The 16,762-nt window shown below is 40.8% G+C and overlaps 1 protein-coding gene across 9 annotated transcripts in view; it reads left to right on the forward strand.

Moving 5' to 3' along the window:
- Nucleotides 1-16,762, forward strand: part of ZHX3 (zinc fingers and homeoboxes 3) — a 130,644-nt gene that overhangs the window by 55,466 nt on the left and 58,416 nt on the right. For 8 of the 9 annotated variants that reach the window (XM_055300223.1, XM_055300231.1, XM_055300165.1 and 5 more), the window contains exon 2: nucleotides 8,025-8,142. The gene's annotated coding sequence lies outside the window, so the exon portion shown is untranslated. Of the gene's footprint in view, nucleotides 1-8,024; nucleotides 8,217-16,762 lie in introns of all 9 variants that reach the window. The other variant, XM_055300173.1, reaches the window with a different exon arrangement.

The following is a 16,762-nucleotide window of genomic DNA, read 5'->3' on the forward strand; positions in this document are numbered from 1 at the left end:
TTTTTGTTGCTGGGTGGTATTCTATTGTGTGAATACCACAATTTGTTTATCCATGCTCGTGTTTACAGATGTGTAGGATGTGTCCAGGTTTGGGCTATCTTAGAATCAGGGGTGGCTTTGTAGCTGTGTTATAAGCCCAAGCATGCCACCCTGCTTTTCTTTTCCTGTCTAGCATGCTTGCAGATGAGGCATTTGCCCTGCAGTTAAGGGCTTGTTTCTAGGAGCTTGTAACTAAGACCACCACAGAGAGGGCACAGAGCAAAACTAAAGCGGCCAGACAAGTCCAACGCAGATGCCTCAGGAGTTCAGCTCCTGGGCACAGAATGGCAGGCCTGTAGATGAACTGAAAGCTCCCTTTACAGGGCGGGAGACAAAGCTAAGCTGTGAAAGAGCTCAGGGTATCCAATCAGGGACCGAGAAAGCCCCTACTACTTGGAGACCAAATCACAGCAGCTGTTTGAGGTTACTCAGAATGCTGAGCATTGATCACACCGAGAGTGGGGCGGGGTGCTTCCTCACCCCAGCTGGCCCAGCAGCAAGTATTACCCGAGTGCCCATCTGGGCTCCCTTCTGCTGGGGCTTCTGGGGTAAGGAGCTCCAGCAGGGCTTGAAGCACTTGCTCTGCAGCCTCCGACTGCTCTTCCAATATGAGCTGTGTAAAAAACCCACGACCTCTTGGAGGTACGTGATCTGATAACTAGAAGAAAAACCTCCTCCCTAGGCTCAAGTGACTGTCATACATGCAGGTATTCAGTCCATTGCCCAAGAACAGGAATTATGAGTTCTAGGTTTAAGAGGTCCAGGATATGTATTCCTGGGACAGAATAGGGCACAGCACCCCCTCCTCTAATCTCATTGCTTGTGGAGTTCATTTCCCTCTGTGCTATCCCCAACCAAGGGGGAATATGGCCTTTATCTCATTTCCTTGGGCAAATGCCCCTTTATTACTACATCTGTCTCTTGAATCTTAACACACAGTTCAGGTTAACTGAGTGTAAATAGAGCTGAGGAAATGTGGAGGGAGAAGTACTGCTATTCAGTTAGTTTGTTGAAAACACTCTTAGAGGATGGGATATTGTGGGGGCCCTCATTAGGCAGTGGCAGGACCATGGGAGAGGTGCCCTCCACCTGCCATGCTGTAGAAGAATTTATGGCAAAACTCTTGCCATGGAAGTTATACTGACCAGCTTTGCTGGTAACTGTGCTAAAAGAGCCAGCTGACGCTTGGTAGCAGGCCCAGCCAGCAAGGAGTCCACTCCCTGTACACCCTAGGCCAGCTCTCCCCCCTCCCTGGACTGTTGTCTGTCTGTTTCCTTGTTGTGTCAGGTACTTACCTGATTATCTTCTGCCCCTCATTTCTTGTTAGGTCTGGTTTTTTTCCTTGACTCCGTTTTCCTTGCTCTTTTCAACTTAAACTTTCTGGTTAAAAAACAAAACAGATATCAGACTTTCTAACTTTGCATTAACTGACATTCCCTGCCAAGGCACCGCCTCTGAGCACCTGCCAGAAGAAGATTTTTTTTTTTGCCTTTGGTTTCATTATAGATGACAAAACATGGAGTTAGGTGTCTTTTCCCCAGGATTTGGTTGCTAGTTGTCTATTTCAAAACCAGACAGTATTTTCTGATTGAAGTTATTTATAAGCAGTTTGATTCTTAAAACTCTTTTTGATGTTACTGGAATCACTATGGACCATGAGTCCCGTGTGACCCATATGTTGAGAAAAGGTGTAAATTGAAGCTTTGAAAAGTTGGCACCAAATATGGAAACTGAAGCAACCACTGCCCATCAGACTGATAATCTACTGGTCTTAAGATGACTTTTACTTGTGGGGAATATATAATTTCCTTGAAATTAGTCTTAGAGTAATTTTTCAGAGTAATTTTTCCTGGGTTATTAGGTTATCTGCAATTATAATTTTGATACAAGAACAAAGAACAGGGATGCCTGGGTGGCTCAGTCGGTAAGTGTCCACCTTTGGCTCAGGTCATGATTTGGGGTCCTGGGATCAAGTCCCCACATTGGGCTCCTTGCTCAGCAAGGAGTCTGCTTCTCCCTCTACCTCTACCTCTCCCTACCCCTGGCTTGGGCTCTCTCTCTCTCTCTCTCTCTCTCTCTCTCAAATAAATAAAATCTTAAAAAAAAAAAGAAAAAGAGCAAAGAACAGATTGTGCCCAGACCAAGTTACATTTATAACTTCAAACAATTATGTTCTCATGGACTTTAGCAAAAAAAAAAAATCTTAGAGAAAAGACTTTTGGAAAGTCTTTCTCCCCTCCCTACCAGTCTTTGGGCCCTAAATAACCAAGTATGTTTGAACACATTCTTTGGCAAAGTAGTTAATATTTCATAATCAATTTTTTTGGGATTTGAACTATGTGGAATAAAGTTCATGATACCATTCTGTAAAGTATATTAATGTATTTTAAAAAAAGATTTTATTTATTTGAAAGAAAGAGCAAGAGTAGGAGCAGAGGGAGACGGACTTGCAGACACCCTTCTGAGCAGGGAACCTGATGTGGGGGCTCCATTCCAGGACCCTGGGATCATGACCCAAGCCAAAGGTAGATGCTCAACCAACTGAGCCACCCAGGCACCCTAAACAACTTATTCTTATCAGCGAACATACAAGGTTCCTGTGTATAAATTTCTCTACTAGGAACTGAAGATGATGAAAATCAATTTTAAATGAGAGAAGTGAAAATCATTGAGTTCTGGCCTTTTCTGTAGGCAAAAGCAAACAATAAGATCCTGAATAGTTGATACTGTGTCTCTGGAATATGAATATTTGGGCTCTCCCAGGCAAGTGTAAACTTCATATTTGTGACTTACTCCAGAGTGTTAGTAGATTACCATAGAGATACAGACAACTAAAGGAACTTACTGCATTACCTTATCAAGCATATTTTAAGATAAGTTAAAATTACATCATAGAATGGAAAGATATCCCATGTTCATGGATTGGAAGACTTGATATTATAAAGATGGCAATACTACCCAAAGTGATCTATAGATTCAGTCCAATCTCTACCAAAATCCTGGCAGCCTTTTTTGCGGAGATGGAAAAGTTGATCCTAAAATTCATATGGAATTGCAAGGGGCTCTGACTAATCAAAAAATTCTTGTAAAAAAAGGATGACATTGGAAGAACCATACTTTTCAATTTTAAAAATCTACAATAATCAGAACAATGTGATACTAGCATAAGGATAGACATAGAGATCAATGGAAATAAACCCATCATCTATATTCAATTGAGTTTTGATGAGGGTACCAAGACTATTCAGTGGGGGAAAGGACAATCTCTTCAACAGGTAGTGCTGGGACACCTGGATACTGACATGCTAAATAATAAAGTTGGATCTCAACCTTACACCATATACTAGAAGTAATTCAAAATGGATCAAAGACCTAATTGTAACAGCCAAAACTCTTAGAAGAAAACATAAGGGTAAATCTTCATGACCTTGGATTTGGTAATGGATTCTTAGAAATGACACCAAAAGCACAAGCAGCAAAAGAAAAAAAATAGCTAAATTGGATTGCATCAAAATTTAAAACTTTTGTGAATTAAAGGACACTATTAAGAAAGTGGCAAGAAAATCTAGAGAATTGGAGAGAACATTTGCAAGTACTAGGGCCCTAGTATTTATAATATATTAAAAACTCGTAACAACAGAAAGACAATCCAAGTAAAGTATGGGCAAAGACTTGATTGGATAGTTCTCCAAAGAAAATATAAAAATGGCCAACACACCTCTAAAAAGATGTTCAACATCATTGGTCATTAGGGAAATGCAAATAAAAAACGACAGTGAGGTACCACTTCATGCCTACAAGGATGGCTGTGATTAAAACAAACAAAAGAAATGTTGGTAAGGATGTGTAAAAATTGGAACCCTTATGCTTTGTTGGTGAGAATGTAAAATGGTGTAGCCACTGTGAAAAACAGTTTGGCAATTCCTCAAAAAGGTAAATATAGAATTACCATATTACCCAGCAGTTCTGCTTCTAGATATATACCCTAGGTAATTGAAGATATATATTCAAACAAATACTTGTACACAAATACTCATATTAGCACTATTCACAGTAAGTAAAGGGTGAAAACACCCCAAATGTCCATCAGTGGAGGAATGAACAAAATGTGAAATATTCATACAATGGGATATTTTCCAGTCTTAAAAGAAGAATGAAGTACTGATAGATGTTATAATGTAGAAGAACCTCAAGATATCATGCTAAGTAAATGAGGCAGACATAAAAGATCACCCATTGTGTGATTTACATTTGTATCAAATACCCAGAATAGGCAAATCCATAGGGACATAAAGCATATTGGTGGTTGCCAGGGGCTGGAGCAGGGGGATGGCAGTGACTACTTAATGAGTACAAGGTTTCATTGTGGTCTGACTGAAATATTTTGGAACTAGGTACAGGTGATGGTTGCAGAATACAGTAAATATACTAAATGCCAGTGAATTACACACTTTAAAATGGTTGAGTTTATGTTATGTGAATTTTAAAAAATTACATCATATAGTTTTTATGATCTCATAAATAACTCTGGCTTTGCTGTCATAGTTACCTTGTGACTGTTGGAACCCATGTGTTTGCAGGATTTGTACACTGGGAAAGTTCTTTCCAGCTGTGGGCAGGAAAACTCGAAGACAGATGATCTCAAGTGGGTTTCCTTCTAAAATAACAATTAAGAAATATAGTTTGGCTTTTTCATTTTTACCTGTAGAAGCTGGTAAAACTCCTAGAATGGGCCCTGGGTTGTTTTAAAATGTGATATGGACTAATGTTGGCTAGTTTCTTCACTTAGCTTGAAAAACTATGTTTAACTTTATATTATTTGGATATGGAACAGCTTTTGGTTTTATGAAAATTAAGAGTAATTTTAAAAGAGGAGCACCTGGGTGGCTCAGTCAGTTAAGCGTCTGCCTTTGGCTTGGGTCATTATCCTGGGGTCCTGGGATGGAGCCTGCATCCATCCTCCATTGGCTCCCTGCTCAGCGGGGTGTCTGCTTTCAGGTAGTCCACCCCCTGCTCCTGCTCCCATGTACACTTTCTCTGTCTCTCTCAAATAAAAAAAATCTTAAAGAATCTAAGCTATATATGTGTAATTGCAATAAGATTTTTCTAATGGTTTTCTGTGCTGCACTGCTAGAGATTTTTGTGACAATTTCTAAAATCATCAACCATCACATATACTTTTTATTGTCAGTGAATTTGGTATCAGGTATAAGAAAGTTCTGTTTTCAGATCAATCAAACAGATTGTGCAAAAACTAAAAATCTTAGTTTCTTATTTTTTATCTTTATAACTTTTTTGTTTTTTGAAGGAAAGACTTTAGGTTAGATTCTGGCAAAATACCTGTCATTGAGAAGAGCTTCTCAGAAAGGTAGAAGTGCTTTGCCAATGATCATAAAGCTTTTCTTTATGATGAATTGTTGCTTCTGTTCTATAATTCTACTTCTGCCCCTGTGTTATTTGTAGGCTTGTTTCTCCAGCAAATGTATTTATGCTAATTGTCTTGCACACCCCCACCTGGCTCAAAATATGCCATCTAGGCTGAGAGGTTGTAGACATGAAGCAAACAAAGCTAACTGGTTTGAAGGATTGAACCTACAGTTTTTTTACATCATTAGCATCATGTTCCACTCAATTGAACTAGAGTGTAAAAGAACAAATGCCTTGCTTAAACAAAGGTTTTGCAATTTCAAAGTTAGAAGGGATCTGGTAAGCATAGCAAAGTATCTAGAATAAATAAAATAAACTGAAGTTGTGGGTAAAATATTTGGCTTCTAATAATTATTGCTTCTGATTTCCACAAAATTAGGAAGATCTACTTCTTGTTATGTTCACTGTATAATGTTTTAAGAGATCAGTTTTTAAGTTGTGGAGAATTCAAAGTTAAATTTTTCAATAAGTTATTAGGAAAATTTTCCCACAAGAGCAAATTTAACTGGACATGGTGGTACTCTACCATGACAGCAATCAAGGTATACAGAGGAGGCCACCATTTACATGGGTTTCTGTTTGTTGAGGGACCCCGCCTTTGATTTTCCTTACTTAACCTTTCTGTGCCTTAGTTTCCTCACCTAAGCAATTTGAATGATAGAATCTATTGCATATGGGTGTTATCAAGATTGAATTAGTTAATGTAGTTAAAGCTCTTATTTTTTTAAAAAAAATTTTTTTTATGATAGTCATACAGAGTGAGAGAGAGAGAGAGAGAGGCAGAGACACAGGCAGAGGGAGAAGCAGGCTCCGTGCACCGGGAGCCCGACGTGGGATTCGATCCCGGATCTCCAGGATCGCGCCCTGGGCCAAAGGCAGGCGCCAAACCGCTGCGCCACCCAGGGATCCCAAGTTAAAGCTCTTAGAACAGTGTCTGGTACAGAGTAAAAGCTCGAGATATTAACATTAAAGACCTAAGAATAGGGGATCCCTGGGTGGCTCAGCGGTTTGGCCTTTGGCCTAGGGTGCGATCCTGGGGTCCCGGGATCGAGTCCCACGTCGGGCTCCCGGCGTGGAGCCTGCTTCTCCCTCCTCCTATGTCTCTGCCTCTCTCTCTCTCTCTCTATCATAATAAATAAATAAATCTTTTTTAAAAAATAAAGACCTAAGAATATGGGATGCCTGGATGGCTCAGCGGTTAAGCTCTGATTTCGTGGGCAGCCCGGATGGCTCAGCGGTTTAGCGCCGCCTTCAGCCCAGGGCCTGATCCTGGAGCCGCGGGATCGAGTCCCACGTGGGGCTCCCTGCATGGAGCCTACTTCTCCTTCTGCCTGTGTCTCTGCCTCTCTCTGTGTGTGTCTCTCATGAATAAATAAATCTTAAAAAAAAAAAAAAAGCTCTGATTTCGGCTTAGGGCATGATCCTGGAGTTCAGGGATCGTGTCCCACATTGGGCTTTTTGAGGGGAACCTGCTTCTCCCTCTGCCTATGTCTCTGCCTCTCTCTCTGTGTGTCTCTCACAAATAAATAGTCTTTAAAAAAATACATAAAGGCTTAAGAATAATGGTGAAGGATGAGGAGGAACTACTTTGGTGAGGTTTTTTTTTAAGGGCAGCCTTGTTTACATTCACAGATACTTAGTTTTGACCCTTTCCTGTGTGCCAAAGCACTGTTCTACCCAAGGTTCTGAGAGCCTCTACTATACTCACTGTAGGGCCACTTTACTGCTAATGGGCATCTTGACCAAAGAGAATGCTTTGGGAAAAAAGGGAGGGGGGAAGGGAGGGAGGGAGGGAGGAAGAAAAGAAAGAACTCAAAGCAGTGGTTTTTCAACTGTTTCCTGAGAAATTGTAAGATTGCATGAAGTGTCTCTAGTGGTTTGTTGCAAACACATAGTTACTGTCTCATGCATTTGCCGAGAGTTACTATGTGCCCATCATTGGCACTGGGCAGAGGGGGACTACATCGGGGGAAGGGTCAGAGACAAAGATGATGATAATGTGGTTCCTTGGCCTGGATCTCACAGTCCAGACCATTTTTTGTACCAGTAGAATCCATGCCAGGAAGGCCCCAGGGCTTTGAATGGAAGAGCATCAGAAAACAGCACATTCTTAATGGTGTGCATTCTTGGAGTTGTAAGGCCACACGTCAGCTAATTTGCTCATCTCTGTTAAGCCATCTCAAACTTAGCTGGAAGATGGACAGGGAAACTCATTGGTGGAAACAGTGTTAAAATTACTGATTTTATGAATCATCTAAAATTACAGATTTTATGAATCATCTTGTTCTGATCTGTTATCAGAGAGAATTGAGTTTGCCTTATTTCTATTTATATTTTTTCAGTTTCTACTAGCATTTTTATAGTTTCAAATTGCTAGTTTGTGTTTGTACAACCTCTTTATACTCTCCTTCCTCTCTGCCTCCGGCCTTGGTTTTTCTGTTTGTGTATAGTTGTGGTGGAAATAAATTAGGAAAGGAGATTGATGAGCTTGGATAAGTCTGCTTCCTAGAAGGTACTCTATCTCTTCTCACGAAGTGACTGTGCTGCTTCTTTTGCAGGGCGTGAACTGCAGCTGCAGAAGCAACAGGTGGACCTTTCAAGATGCATACAGGGCTGCAAGAAATGAGGGGAGAGGCTGGAGAGACCAATGAAGGGTCGAAGAAGCTTGTTTCCTGGGTAAATAGTATGCTTCTGAATTCTAACAAGTTTCTTGCCATATCAGTTACTTTGTAACACCTAAGTCTTCAGAGGTATGTTTAGTCTTTGCATTATTGTTAAATATTCTTTATTTTCTCATCCTTCCTGTTTTATTGCTTAGCTCTTTGATAAAATGATTCTCCTTTTTTTTATTAATCTAAAAATCTGCATCGAATATACACGTTAGGTGATTTCTTAGATCACTTGATAAGAATGTTGGCTGACTGTTGGGTATTACTGAAGTTGAGCTGTGTATTGTGTCTCTGTGATTTGCAGGTGTAGTTTGAGTGCAAGACTTAAACTTCTGTTTTATGAAATGAATGACTTGAAAAACTAGAACACTAGTCTGAATTCCAGTTATTTGAGCCGTGTGCTCAGGCTGCCCTCTGGAATAGGAAACATTTTTCAAAGCTAAATATAATACTAAAGACAAAGCAGACTGGCAAATAATCAATGTAAATAGATCTAGGCTTCACTGCTGAAGTAGATGTGCCCTGCTTAAGGTTTTTTGGGGTCATTTATTTATTGAGTTGTGCACTCAGTTTATTCTGTTATTAAGCCTCTTGGTTTGTGCTTAGATTTTGGGGGTTTGTTGTTGCTGTTGTTAAAGCTTTTTAAATAAAGGAAATATATTGCATTATTTTTCATTATAAAGTTAAGAACTTTTCTTTAATGTGCCGAGTAGAAAGTTTTGGAAAGAAAGGGAGAGGAAATGAAGTCAGAGTCATTGATGGTATATAATGCTGGAAGTTCTGTGCACATCATCCTGACTTAGACAACTCCATGGCAACATCACTCCTCCACAAGCCTGGAGCCACGCAGTCCATGGGAATGTTTCTACTATTATAGCTTCTGGAACTTCCTGGCTTATAGTGGGTTGCTGCAGGGCTACTATTAGATACATGATACCTTCCAGCATGCTCATTCTTTGAGTTGTAGGCTAAGTAAAAACTGTTTAGTAGCCATTTATGTGAATCCTCTAAATTGGAAATGGCATGAGACCAGCTTATTTATACACATTTTCTACTGCTCACCTTCACACCAGCTGTTCTAGTCACACTGATCTCCTCGCTCTCTCAGTCAATCCAAAAATGCTCTTGCCTCAAATCTTTTCTTTTCAGGGGGCCGCTTGGATGGCTCAGTCAGTTAAGTGTCTGACTATTGATCTTGCTCAGGTCATGATCTCAGGGTTGTGGGTTTGGGTCCCAAGTTGGGCTCTGTGTGGAGTCGGCTTGAGATTCTCTCCCTCTTCCACTGCCCTTCCCTGATGCTTGCACTTGCTCTCTCTCAAATAAGTAAAATTTTAAAAAAGAAACATTCAGCCACATGGTTCCTGTCCTCTTTCTCCTTCAGGTTTCTGCTGGGGGGTGAGAGGGATGATGAAGTTAATAGGGCAAAGCCAAATTGGAATCACCAGGAACTCTGTTGTGTAAGCCTCTGCTCTTACTACCTGGCAACACTGAGACATCTTGCCTCACTCCAGCAGAGCTCATTTGTCCCACTCCATTCCTACCTATCAAGTACCATGTTTTATTTATTCTACATATAGTGTTCTTGTTAAACTTTAAGATCTTTATTTTTTTAAAGATTTTATTTATTTATTCATGAGAATACACAGAGAGGAGAGAGAGAGACAGAGAGGCAGAGACAAAGGCAGAGGGAGAAGCAGGCTCCATGCAGGGAGCCTGACGTGGGACTCGATCCCAGGTCCCCAGGATCATGCCCTGGGCTGTAGGCAGCACTAAACCACTGAGCCACCGGGGCTACCCCTTTAAGATCTTTTAAAATTGATCTTTCACTTTTAAAGGCACACACCATTTGATTCAGCAATTGTATTTCTAGGAATGTATTCACATCTGACCTCATACACGTATGCAGGTGTTCCACCTCAGCCTCTGTTGAACCCTGCTGTGTGCTTCCTATCTTCCACAGCATTCGCACAGAGACTACCTCCGTCTTGCTGCCATTATGTTACTGTGGCCACAGGTCACGTCTCCCTCCAATAACTTGGGCAGCTGCCTGCTTCTTTGCCTAAATTGCAGTGTACTGGAGACATTTGCACAATAGCTGATTTATCTCCCTTCAGGTTTCTGCTTTTGAACTCCCATTCCTTTACATCAGTCTTTCTCTTCCCATTTGCGAATGTCTCAAACAGTTATACTTTTTGCTTTGGGTGTTTTTTTTTTTCATATTTAGACAAGTAAACATATAAGGTGGTATCTCTTCTAGGCTGCACACTAGAATCACCTCAGAAGCTTTATGAAATACTAATGTCTGGTCACACCCCCAGGGATTGTGAAACAGTTTGTCTGGGTTGAGGCATAAGCATCAGCATTTTATTTATTTTTTATTTTTAATATATTTTTTTAAAAATTCCAGTATAATTAACATAACAGTGTTATATTTCAGGTGTGTGATAAGTGATTCAGCAATTCTATACGTTACTCAGTGCTCATCCCTATCACCTATTTCACCCATCCCCCTCACTCACCTCCCCTCTGGTAACCATCTGTGTGTTCTTTACAGTTAAGAGTCTCTTTTTGTTTGTCTCTCTTTCTTTTTGTCCATTTGTTTTGTTTCTTAAATTGCATATATGAGTGAAATCATATGGTGTTGGTCTTTCTCTAGCTTATTTCACTTAGCATTATACCCTCTACATCTAAATTGTTGCACATGGCACCTCTAGAATTTTACATTTTTAATAGAAAATCCATTTATTGGGTTGCCTGGGTGGCTCAGTGGTTGAACATTTGCCTTCAGCTCAGGTCGTGATCCTGGGTCCAGGGATTGAGTCCCACTTCAGGCTCCTTGTGGGGAGCCTGCTTCTTCCTCTGCCTGTGTCTCTGCCTCTCTCTGCCTCTCTCATGAATAAATAAATAAAATCTTTATTAAAAAAAAGAAAATCCATTTATTTTTGTTTTAAAGATTTTATGTATTTGAAAGAGAAACAATGAGCAGTGGGAAGGGGCAGAAAGAGAAGGAGAAGCAGACTCCTCACTGAACAGGGAGCTTGGGGATGCCTGGGATGCCTGGGTGGCTCAGCGGTTGAGTGCCTGCTTTCGGCCCAGGGTGTGATCCTGGAGTTCCCGGATCGAGTCCCACATCAGGCTCCCTGCATGGAGCCTGCTTCTCTCTCTGCCAATGTTTCTGCCTCTCTCTCTGTGTGTCTCTCATGAATAAATAAATAAAATCTTAAAAAAAAAATGAATGGGGAGCCTGATGTGGGGCTTGATCCAAGACCCCTGGGATCATGACCTGAGCCAAAGGCAGACGTTTAATCAACTGAGCCACCCAGGCGCTCCTCTAAATTTAATAAACATAAGCCACTCCCCTACAGTTTTATTGCCTTTCTTTATGTCTAGTTGTTGTAACTTCATGCATTTTTCTTTAATTAAATTTACCATAGTATCACTTTTAGTCTCTTTATAGAAAGTTTTAGTAGAAATATAAAACTTTTAAGGTAAAAAAGGCAGTGAAAAATCAGTTTCCTATTCCTGTTCCACAGGCAGGCAGTTCCCTCTCCAAGTCAGCAACTCCCGTCCATTTCTTAAGGTTCCTTCTAAAGTATTTTGATTTTTGCTTTCAAAATAACTACTTCCTTCCTTAAAAAAAAGTTTCTCTGGGTTTTTTGTTGTTTGCTTCTCAATGTTATTAGTTGTGCACTTAGTTTTTATTTTTGTTTCTTGACAATACTCAAAGCAATGTTTGTCTTCTGTTCATTGTCCATAGATACCTTACATGATGATTTTGTTATATTTTCTAACTTCATTACTGTCATTTCAGAACTTACCTCTTTCAAGCAGAATATTGTTGGATTTTTGTCTTCTGTTCAACCAATCTTGAAGATGCTATGACTTAACGTCTAAATTTATCCTCTTCGATTCATGGCTGCTATTGCATTTGTTATGTTTTCTATATATAATTTATTTCTTGATTTTTATATTTCTTTGTTGTCTCTGTTCTATCTTCTGTTTTGGGGAAATTTTTTCTTCTTTCCTTTTAATTTTTAAATGAATTTTAAAGGTGAATAGTCTTTTGAGCTTTCTTATTGCCAGAAATAACATTTGTTTCTATATTTATTTACTATCATCAAAGCAAAAGCAGGAACTTTCCTTTGCTTCCATATAAGGAAACTCAGTTTCTCCCTATCTTGGTATCCCCTTCTCCCTATTTTTTATCTCCCCCTCCTTATTTTTTCCTTTCACATTTTACATTTGTTCTGTGAGGTAGACTCCTTTTTCTGGGCTTCAGCCTGTTACTCATAAGTGTTTTGCTATTCCTGATGCGGTGAGTTAATGACCACTGCAGTGTCACTCTGAGCTGGATAGACACTGAGGTAGGTGCAGGAGTTACAAAGATAAAGGCAGTTCTGACCTTGCCTTCAAGGTTCCCTTTCTGGTTGAGGAGGTGGCACACATGCAGACTAACTTGATGGCAGAAGACATAATATGTCCGGTATCTTGGAGACACAGAGGGAGGGAGGGCCGGATGGACATTTGGAGAGTGCCAGAGCAAAGGCATTCTGGGAGCGGCTGCTGCTATACCAGGAGAGCTTTGTGAGATGGAGGATGAAACACAAGGGCCACGACCTGAGGGTACTCAGGTTTGCCGCCCGAGTTCATCAGAGCCTGGTGGGAGAGGACACCAAGCAAGGGGATCTGGTTCCACATTGTGAAGCACCTTGAGTGCCTGGCCATCGAGCTTCCATTTGGATGCTGTGGGCCACCTTGTAGAGGCTTTAAAGCAAAGGAATACTGTGCTCAAGTTTGTTTTTAGGAAGATAAGTCTGGCTACGATGTGAAGCACAGCCTGCAGGAAGTCAGTCCAGCGGCTCTGGCAGTGATTTGGGTGAGAGGTGGTGGGAACTTGAACAAGGCAGCAGCAGTGGCAATGGAGAAGAAAACATGAGGTGTTTGGAAGCAGTACCTAAAAACGCTAGTATCTGACTCAGGTGAGATTGGGAATGAGAGGATGACTGGGAGAGGTTTGTTGATCTGTTTTAGGGAGGGTGATAGCAGACAGTGGAAATATCAGCCAACTTATGGAGTGGGGTATATGGTGCAGAGACTCATTGGAGAGAGATAAAGATTTTATTTTAGGATTTGTTGATTTTAAGAACCCTAGAAGAGATCTAGGGAAACATATCTAGGGGCAGCTGGAAACATGGGTCAGAAAGTCAGGGGTGTGGTGTGAGGGCTGGAGATAAAGGGTAGGACACACTTGCTCCAAGGTTGTCAGAGTCATGAGAATAGACATAAACTCACAGGTAGAACATGTAGACAGAAAATGAAAGGGCTTAGGATGGTCTCTGGGCAAAGACTGGTTCTTTATGTGCAGGAAATTGAGATGTACTAAGTACGTATGTCCATGAGACATACTGTAGTATTTGTCTCACACAGGGTGGTGAGAACTTTTTCAGACAGTGTATTTTATCTTCTCCATAGCCTGTGTTTGGAAATTATTACCACTCTACTTTGTGGGCCAGAAAACTAAGACTCCAAGGCATCGCTAAGCTAGTAAGTGGGATTGTTGTAATGAGGAGTAAATGAACTACTGCACCTGAAGTGCTCAGAATGAACAGTGTCCACTGCATGTTATGTGCTCTACTCTTGTTAGCAGCTCTTGTTATTTTTGCTGCTGCTGTTGTCCTGGGGGAAGATAGAAGCGATGAGGGCAGCCCGGGTGGCTCAGTGGTTTAGCACCACCTTCAGCCCTGGGTGTGATCCTGGGATCCCAGGATCGAGTCCCACATCAGGCTCCCTGCACGGAGCCTGCTTCTCCCTCTGCCTGTGTCTCTGCCTCTGTCTCTCTCTTCTTCTCTCTCTCTCTCTCTGTAAATTAATAAATAAAATCTTTAAAAAAAATGAGAGAGATGATGTTTTCCTGATTGCCATTTGGACCACACAAATAAGTGATGAATTTATAGACTATTGAAACCTTAATTGAAAAACTAAAAACAGGTAAGTCCTGGGGGCCAGATAGCATTCCCCCAAGTTCCTAAGGAATTCAGCAATGAACAACTTTAACCTTGGTCCAGATGTGGCATCTGGAGTTGCAGATGTCCACTGTGTGGCCTCACCCTCCCCATGGCAGTGTGGATTGCTTTCTCTCAAATACAGGCTTATAAAATTTTTATTTCTACCTTACTGAATAGTTCTTCCAAAAAAAAATTGTTATTCAATTTTGCTTACCCATCTGCAAATAAAAGATGCTGGCCAGCCAGCACACAAAAGTGACTTGCCTGAAGTCCATTGTAGGGTTAGGATTTCAGCCCATGGTATCTGACTTCAGTGGTATTAAAAGAGGAGAAAAGGTTTACTGGAATGTATATATATCAAACTATAATGCTATCTTAGTTCAGAGTGCTGTTAACAAAATACCACAGACTTGGTGGCTTATAAACAACAGGAATTTATTCCTCAGTTCTTGTGGGCAGAAGTTGAGATAAGGTACCAGCATGGTCAGGTTCTGGTGGGAGCCCTCTTTTGGGTTGCAGGTGGCCTTTTTCTTAAAAAGTATCCTCATGTGGAGGGCGGGGGAGTGAGAGAGGTCAGAGGTCCCATCTGTGAGGGTACTAATCCCACTTAGGAGAGCTCCACTATCCTAACCTAATCACCCCCTAATGCCCTGCTTTCTAAGACTGTTACATTGGGAGTTAGAATTTCAGCATGAATTTTGGGGTGGACACAAACATTTAGTCCATAATAAGTACCAATCTCTAAAAGTATGGTTATGAGCTCTCCATAATGATTTTTTTACAATAATATTTTTATGAGCAGAAAATATAACACCTTGAACAGGAGTAATTAAGTGTTTGTAGGACAGAAATAATATGAAATCGTATCAACTAATCTCTTAGAGTTTTTAAGGAAGTGAGCAGACTTGTGAATGAGGGAGATAGTCCCTTAAGAAAGAATTTGCAGGGCATCTGGGGTGGCTCAGTCCATTAAGTGTCTGCCTTCAGCTCGAGTCATGATCTCAGGGTCCTGGGACCAAACCCGCATCAGGCTCTCTGCTCAATGGGGAGCCTGCTTTCCCTCTTCCTCTGCAGCTCCTGCTGCTTGTGCTCTCTTGCTCCCTTGCTCTCTGTCAAATAAATAAATAAAATTATTTTTAAAAAAGACAATTTGATTCATATAAAATAAACTCTCACATGTTTATTAACTATAAAGGAAAGAAAAGATAGTAACTTTGTAGCAGAGAAACCAGGTTAACCAAATGATCACGGTCAACAATCACTGGTAATAAGAGCTATTGACATCATGAACTCTATGATATGCACTGAGGAGAGCACAACATCATTTCTGTTGTATTTTTGTCAAAAATGCATAACCTCAGGGGGAGGTGGTAAAATAGGTGAGAAGAATTAAGCAGTGCACTTGTCATGATGAACACAGGGTGATGTATGGAAGTGTTGAATTACTGTGTTGTACACCTGAAACTAATATAATGTGTTAACTAACTGGAATTAAAAGCTTAAGAAAATGTGTAACCTCAGTGTAATCATGAGAAAACATGAGGCAAATGCAAATTAAGGGACATTCAACAAAATAACTGATATTCTTTTTTTTTCTTTTTTTTTTAAGATTTTATTTGGGATCCCTGGGTGGCTCAGGAGTTTAGCGCCTGCCTTTGGCCCAGGGTGTGATACTGGAGTCCTGGGATCAAGTCCCGCATCAGGCTCCCTACATGGAGCCTGCTTCTCCCTCTGCCTGTTTCTGCCTCTCTCTTGCTCTCTCGCTTTCTCTCTTTCTCTCTCTGTCTCTCATGAATAAATAAAATCTTTTAAAAAATATTTAATTGGGGGGGAAAACATGTGCCCCAATGCTCACATGCTCCCAAGTGGGGGAGGGGCAGAGGGAGAGGGAGAAGCAGGTTCCCCACTGGGCTCAGAGCCAGACACAGGAGGGCTCGATCCCAGAACCCTGGGATCATGACCTGAGCCAAAGTCAGATGCCCAACAGAGTCACTCAGGCGCCCCTAAAATAACTGACAAATATTCTTAAGTATCAAAGACTCAAATGACAAGGAAAGATCAAGGTTCTGTCACAGGCTGCAGTAGACTAAGAAATGACTACATACACTAGGGATTCTGGATAGGATCCTACAGCAGGAAAAGGACATTGGTAGGAAAAATATTTGTGCAATTTGAAAAAGATGTTTATAGTATTGTACCAGTGTTAATGTCCTGGTTCTGTTCAATGCACTAGGCTGATGTGAGTTCATGTCAGGGGAAGCTGAGTCAGGGATATATGGAAACTCTACTATTCTTGCAACTTTTCTATAAGTCTAAAATTAGCTGAAACTAAAAAAAAGAAAACTTTGACAAGATTCGTTACCAAAGTTTTCTGTGTTCTCCCTCTCTCATTTTCTTTTCAGTAAAAAGCCATCATAGGTTAGAGAAACAATTTGGTCCTGGGTTAGAAACTGGCTTAAGAATAAGAAGCAAGCTTGGAGTTCAGTCCCTCTGAGTGGGAAAATGAGAATGAGCTTGCCGCAGTGTTGCTTCTGGGCTTATTTTATGATGTGCTGAATTTCCCACATCCTTCTAAAGCTCTTCTGATGGGAGATTTTTCTGAAGTTTTTATGAAGCCAAGTG

The sequence above is a fragment of the Nyctereutes procyonoides genome, unplaced genomic scaffold (assembly GCF_905146905.1).
Source record: "Nyctereutes procyonoides isolate TBG_1078 unplaced genomic scaffold, NYPRO_anot_genome, whole genome shotgun sequence".
NCBI lineage: Eukaryota > Metazoa > Chordata > Mammalia > Carnivora > Canidae > Nyctereutes > Nyctereutes procyonoides.